We start from the raw sequence: 6,000 nt of genomic DNA, 5'->3' as shown, positions 1-6,000 counted from the left end.
TTGCGAAGAGTAGTAGAATGGGATCGTGGCCATCGCCAGTACGTGCCACGTAGAGTCTGTTGCGGGTAGTGGAACGGTGCCCGTTGTCGCGACTTGCCAGGAGGTGGGAGGAATCGCACGGTATCCGTCGCAGGGAGTGGAGCAGAATCGTGGTCATTATGGTGATCTGCCAGGGAGTGATGGAGCCGCGCGAAATTCGTCGCAGGAGGTGGAGCAGTGTCGTGGCCGTCACTGCGGCCTGCCAGGGAATAATGGAGCCGCGCAAGATCCGCAGTAGGGAGTGGAGCAGAGCCGTGGCCATTACTACGGCCCGCCAGTGGGTCCATACTTGTCAGCTGAAGTTCGGTTGGAGTCAGTAGCTGGGGTCGTGCGTGGAGCCCGGTTCCCGTGGGAGTCCGGGCGAAGCCTTCCAGCAGTCGAGGTCAAGGACGAGGTTTGGCTCCCGTAGGAGCCCGGACGAAGTTCACCTGCAATTAAGGTCAGGGACGAAGTCCGGCTTCCGTAGGAGTCCGGACGGAGTTTACCTGCAATTAAGGTCAGGGGCGAAGTCCGGCTCCCGTAGGAGTCCGGACGGAGTTTATCTGCAAGTGAAGTCGTGGGCGGAGCTCGACTCCCGTAGGAGTCCGGGCGAAGCCTTCCCGCAGTCGAGGTCGAGGACGAAGTCCGGCTCCCGTAGGAGTCCGAACGAAGTTCACCTGCAATTAAGGTCAGGGATGAAGTCTGGCTCCCGTAGGAGCCCGGACGGAGTTTACCTGTAAGTGAAGTCGTGGGCGGAGCTCGGCTCCCGTAGGAGTCCGATCGAAGCCTTCCCGCAGTCGAGGTCGAGGACGAAGTCTGGCTCCCGTAGGAGTCCGAACGAAGTTCACCTGTAATTAAGGTCGGGGACGAAGTCCGGCTCCCGTAGGAGTCCGGACGGAGTTTACCTGGAAGTGAAGTCGTGGGCGGAGCTCGGCTCTCGTAGGAGTCCGGACGAAGCCTTCCCGCAGTCGAGGTCGAAGACGAAGTCCGGCTCCCGTAGGAGTCCAGATGAAGTTCACCTGCAATTAAGGTCGGGGACGAAGTCCGGCTCCCGTAGGAGTCCGGACGGAGTTTACCTGGAAGTGAAGTCGTGGGCGGAGCTCGGCTCCCGTAGGAGTCCGGGCGAAGCCTTCCCGCAGTCGAGGTCGAGGACGAAGTCCGACTCCCGTAGGAGTCCGGACGAAGTTCACCTGCAATTAAGGTCGGAGACGAAGTCCGGCTCCCGTAGGAGTCCGGACGGAGTTTACCTGTAAGTGAAGTCGTGGACGGAGCTCGGCTCCCGTAGGAGTCCGGGCGAAGTCTTCCCGCAGTCGAGGTCGAGGATGAAGTCCGGCTCCCGTAGGAGTCCAGACGAAGTTCACCTGCAATTAAGGTAGGGGACGAAGTCCGGCTCCTGTAGGAGCCCGGACGGAGTTTACCTGGAAGTGAAGTCGTGGGCGGAGCTCGGCTCCCGTAGGAGTCCGGGCGAAGCCTTCCCGCAGTTGATGTCGAGGACGAAGTCCTGCTCCCGTAGGAGTCCAGACGAAGTTCACCTGCAATTAAGGTCGGGGATGAAGTCCGGCTCCCGTAGGAGTCCGGACAGAGTTTACCTGGAAGTGATGTCGTGGGCGGAGCTCGACTCCCGTAGGAGTCTGGGCGAAGCCTTCCCGCAGTCGAGGTCGAGGACGAAGTCCGGCTCCCGTAGGAGTCCGGACGAAGTTCACCTACAATTAAGGTCGGGGACGAAGTCCGGCTCCCGTAGGAGTCTGGACGGAGTTTACCTGGAAGTGAAGTCATGGGCGGAGCTCGGCTCCCATAGGAGTCCGGACGAAGCCTTTCCGCAGTCGAGGTCGAGGATGAAGTCCGGCTCCCGTAGGAGTCCGGACGAAGTTCACCTACAATTAAAGTCGGAGATGAAGTCCGGCTCCCGTAGGAGTCCGGACGGAGTTTACCTGTAAGTGAAGTCATGGGCGGAGCTTGGCTCCCGTAGGAGTTCGGGCGAAGCCTTCCCGCAGTCGAGGTCGAGGACGAAGTCCAGCTCCCGTAGGAGTCCGGACGAAGTTCACCTGCAATTAAGGTCGGGGACGAAGTCCGGCTCTCGTAGGAGTCCGGACGGAGTTTACCTGGAAGTGAAGTCATGGGCGGAGCTCGACTCCCGTAGGAGTCCGGGCGAAGCCTTCCCGCAGTTGAGGTCGAGGATGAAGTCCGGCTCCCATAGGAGTCCAGACGAAGTTCACCTACAATTAAGGTCGGGGACGAAGTCCGGCTCCCGCAGGAGCCCGGACAGAGTTTACCTGGAAGTGAAGTCATGGGCGGAGCTCGGCTCCCGTAGGAGTCCGGGCGAAGCCTTCCCGCAGTCGAGGTCGAGGACGAAGTCCGGCTCCCGTAGGAGTCCGGACGAAGTTCACTTATAGCTGGAGTCGGAGACGAGATCTGGCTCCCGTAGGAGTCCGATCGAGGCTCGTCAGCTGGATCCCCGGAGGGTCACCCTCGCCACAAACTTCGGTTGGGGGGTATTTTATACCCAACATCAGTCCCCCTACTTTCAAGTTCGAATTTCGAATGAAGGAAGTATAGAAAAATTTTTGTAGCCGAAGTTATCCCCTTGAATCCTGTGCACGATCGCCCCCAGATACTTTGGCATTTAATGCGTGCGTGCTGGAGCCTTTTTCCGATTAGGACAATCCGAAGAGTCTTTTCGGAACTCCCACCGGGATGTGATCCCAAGCGTCACACTATAAAAGTCCGCGAACGGTCAACCCTGGGTCGCGGTGAGTGGGACACGCGGGACATGTGGTGGGCACCGGTTGGCCTAGGGACACCTGCCACCATAACTGCGCCAGGCTCCGTTGCCTATTTAAGTCCCCACCTTTCCTCCAGGGGCTTCACGACATCTTTCTTTCGCCTGAGGGCTTAACCACTTAGCCACTCCATCGATGCCCCCTCCGACTCCGAGCGTCCTTCGCGCCGGTCCTTGCCATTTCCATCGGCTCTCTGCCGTTTCCAGTCCCCCGAGTCTCTCCAAGGGATTTCCCTGCCGGGGCCTCCACCCCGGAGGCCAATTTAAGGTGATGCCGCGGACTAAGAAGAGTGCAAGGAGGAGAACAGCAGTCTGCGAGTTCTCCGGTTGTCAGACTGCCGCTGAGGGTTCTTGCCGCCTTAAATGGGGCTCAAGGAAGAATTCCTTCAACAACAGGGGTTTAATAACGGGGACAACCGGTGATGGCGTTCTGCCTGAGAACCTTGGAGTAGCCGGACGGGGCGACATCGGTAAAGGGGGCAGAGCTTTCGTCACAAGCCGTGGTGGGATCCTTGATGGCGTCGGGGCCGAGGGACCAGAAGCGGTCGGCGCCGATGGTGGGGCAGCAGAACTTATTGCGGGGACGGTGGAAGTAGCGCATGCCGACCTTGCCGGAACACCTAGGACGGAGGTAGTCGTGAAGCACACGGTGGTGGCGCATATCTCCGGCGCCATCGCTGCCTCCGGGGTAACTCCGGTTCTTCTTGAAACAGGTCATCGTCGCCGCTGCCGTTGCCTTTGCTGCCCCCTGGATTCTATCCCATCCTTTTCCCCCTGGGGTTGGGATTTCGGAGATGGAGTGGGACGAGGCGGGGGGTGAGAGCTGAGAGGCTCGTCACACGTACCGAAAAATGCTGCTGGGAAGGACAAAATCGGGAAGAGAAGTCTACAGCTCGAAGTGGCCTCCGGTGTGTCCTTTTCGAGTCTTGTAATAATGTTTTCTTTTTCTGGCCCTCCGGGTCTTGTAACGTACATCTTGTTAATCGAGAAATGAGAAGAAGATTTTGTTATTTTGTTCGCACTTTGCGTCAAATTATTGTCTGCTGAACCTCTTTCTTTTACTATTGTTGTTGTTATATTCCCTTCTCTCTGCTTCTTTTCTTCCTCTTTTTCTCTTTTCCCTCCGCTCTTGGTGGGGCTGCGGGAGTCCGGCTCCCAGAGTCGGGGCAAAGTCTGGCTCCCGTGGGAGTCCGGATGGAGTCTACCTGCGATTGAAGTTAGAGATGAAATTCGGCTTCCGTAGGAGTCCGGATGGAGTCTACCAGCGGTCGAAATCGGGGACGTAGTCCGGCTCCCATAGGAGTCCGAATGGAGTCCTCCTGCGATCAAAGTCGAGGGCAACGTCCGGCTCCCGTAGGAGTCCGGACATTGTCTTATTGCGAAGGGGCCGCTGGGAAGGTCCCCCTTTTCTTCATCTGGTCTTGCATGACCAGACCGTATTTGATGTTGGGGCGAGGTCCTTCCCATTCTTCTGTCATAACAGGTTTCAGTCTTGGTTAGGACGAGGTTCTCCTCCTGTCTCTAGCGCGGCTGTAGGGGCACATATGGGCGTTGCTGAACCCTTCTTCCCCCATCCGGTCTGAAGAGAACCGGACCTTCGACTTTACTCCAGTTAGGGCGAGGTTCTCCTCCTGTCCCTAACAGGACTGTGGGGGCGCGTATGAGCGTTGCAGGACCTCTCCTCCCATCCGATCTAAAGAGAACCGGGCCTTCGACTTTGCTCAAGTTAGGGCGAGGTTCTCCTCCTGTCCCTAACAGGGCTGTGGGGGCGCGTATGGGCGTTGCAGGGCCTCTCCCCCCATCCGGTCTAAAGAGAACCGGGCCTTCGACTTTACTCAAGTTAGAGCGAGGTTCTCCTCCTGTCCCTAACAGGGCTGTGGGGGTGCATATGGGCATTGCAGGGCCTCTCCCTCCATCTGGTCTAAAGAGAACCGGGCCTTCAACTTTGCTCAAATTAGGACGAGGTTCTTCTCCTGTCCCTAACAGGGCTGTGGGGGCGCATATGGGCGTTGCAGGGCCTCTCCCCCCATCTGGTCTAAAGAGAACCGGGCCTTCGACTTTGCTCAAGTTAGGGCGAGATTCTCCTCCTGTCCCTAACAGGGCTGTGGGGGCGCATATGGGCGTTGCAGGGCCTCTCCCCCCATCCGGTCTAAAGAGAACCGGGCCTTTGACTTTGTCGAGACAAAGTCCCCCTCCCGCTTCCGACATGGTTTGTTTTGATTGCCCTGTCGGTATAAGCTTGTGCCAAGGGAGGAGACATATAGACATGCAACTTTTGTTTAAAATAAAGTTATCGGTAGTATATTCGTAGGTTTTTCGAGCTCCATGGTCGCGGGAGGTCTGCTCCTTCGAGCTCCTTGAGGTAATAAGTTCCGGGCCGGACTATTTCTTTGACCTCATACGGGCCTTCCCAGTTTGGGGCGAGCTTCCCTCGATCTTGAGGTTGTGAGACAGCGGCTCGTTGAAGCACTAGATCTCCTGCTCTAAAGACTTTATTCTTGACCCAAGAATTGTAATAGCGGGTGACCTTCTGTCTGTAGGCTGCCATCCGGACTTGAGCCACCTCCCGCTTTTCTTCCAGCAAGTCAAGGTTGGCTTTAAGATCTTGCGAATTTTGATGTTCGTTGAATGCCACGACTCGTGCCGATGGGAGTTTAAGCTCAATTGGAATGACGGCCTCCGTCCCGAAGGCCAAAGCAAAGAGGGTCTCTCCCGTAGGCAGTCTTTGGGTAGTTTGATATGCCCACAGCACATGATAAAGTTCGTCTGCCCAGGTTCCCTTCTCCTTTTCAAGCCTCGTCTTGATTCTTTGCAGCAGGGTTCTGTTAGTCACTTCAGCTTCGCTGTTTGCCTGAGGATGGGCTATTGATGTGAAGTTGTGGGAGATATTTAGATCTTCACAGAATTCAGCAAATCTTGCTCCCGTGAACTGCCGCCCGTTATCAGTGATTAGGGTTCTCGACAGACCGAACCTGCAAATGATTGACTTCCAGACGAAATCTTGCACTTTAACTTCTGTGATTTTCGCCAGTGGTTCGGCTTCGATCCACTTGGTAAAATAGTCAATTGCTATCAGGAGGAACTTCCTCTGCCCCGACGCCGGTCCGAGGATGTCCATCCCCCATTGCGCAAAAGGTCATGGGGCACTCAAGGGTGTAAGCTCGGTGGCGGGTTGTCTCTGGATGTTGGCATATCTCTGGCAT

Source organism: Elaeis guineensis, chromosome 4, assembly GCF_000442705.2.
Source record: "Elaeis guineensis isolate ETL-2024a chromosome 4, EG11, whole genome shotgun sequence".
Classification (NCBI taxonomy): domain Eukaryota; kingdom Viridiplantae; phylum Streptophyta; class Magnoliopsida; order Arecales; family Arecaceae; genus Elaeis; species Elaeis guineensis.
Note: the sequence above shows the minus strand (reverse complement) of the source record.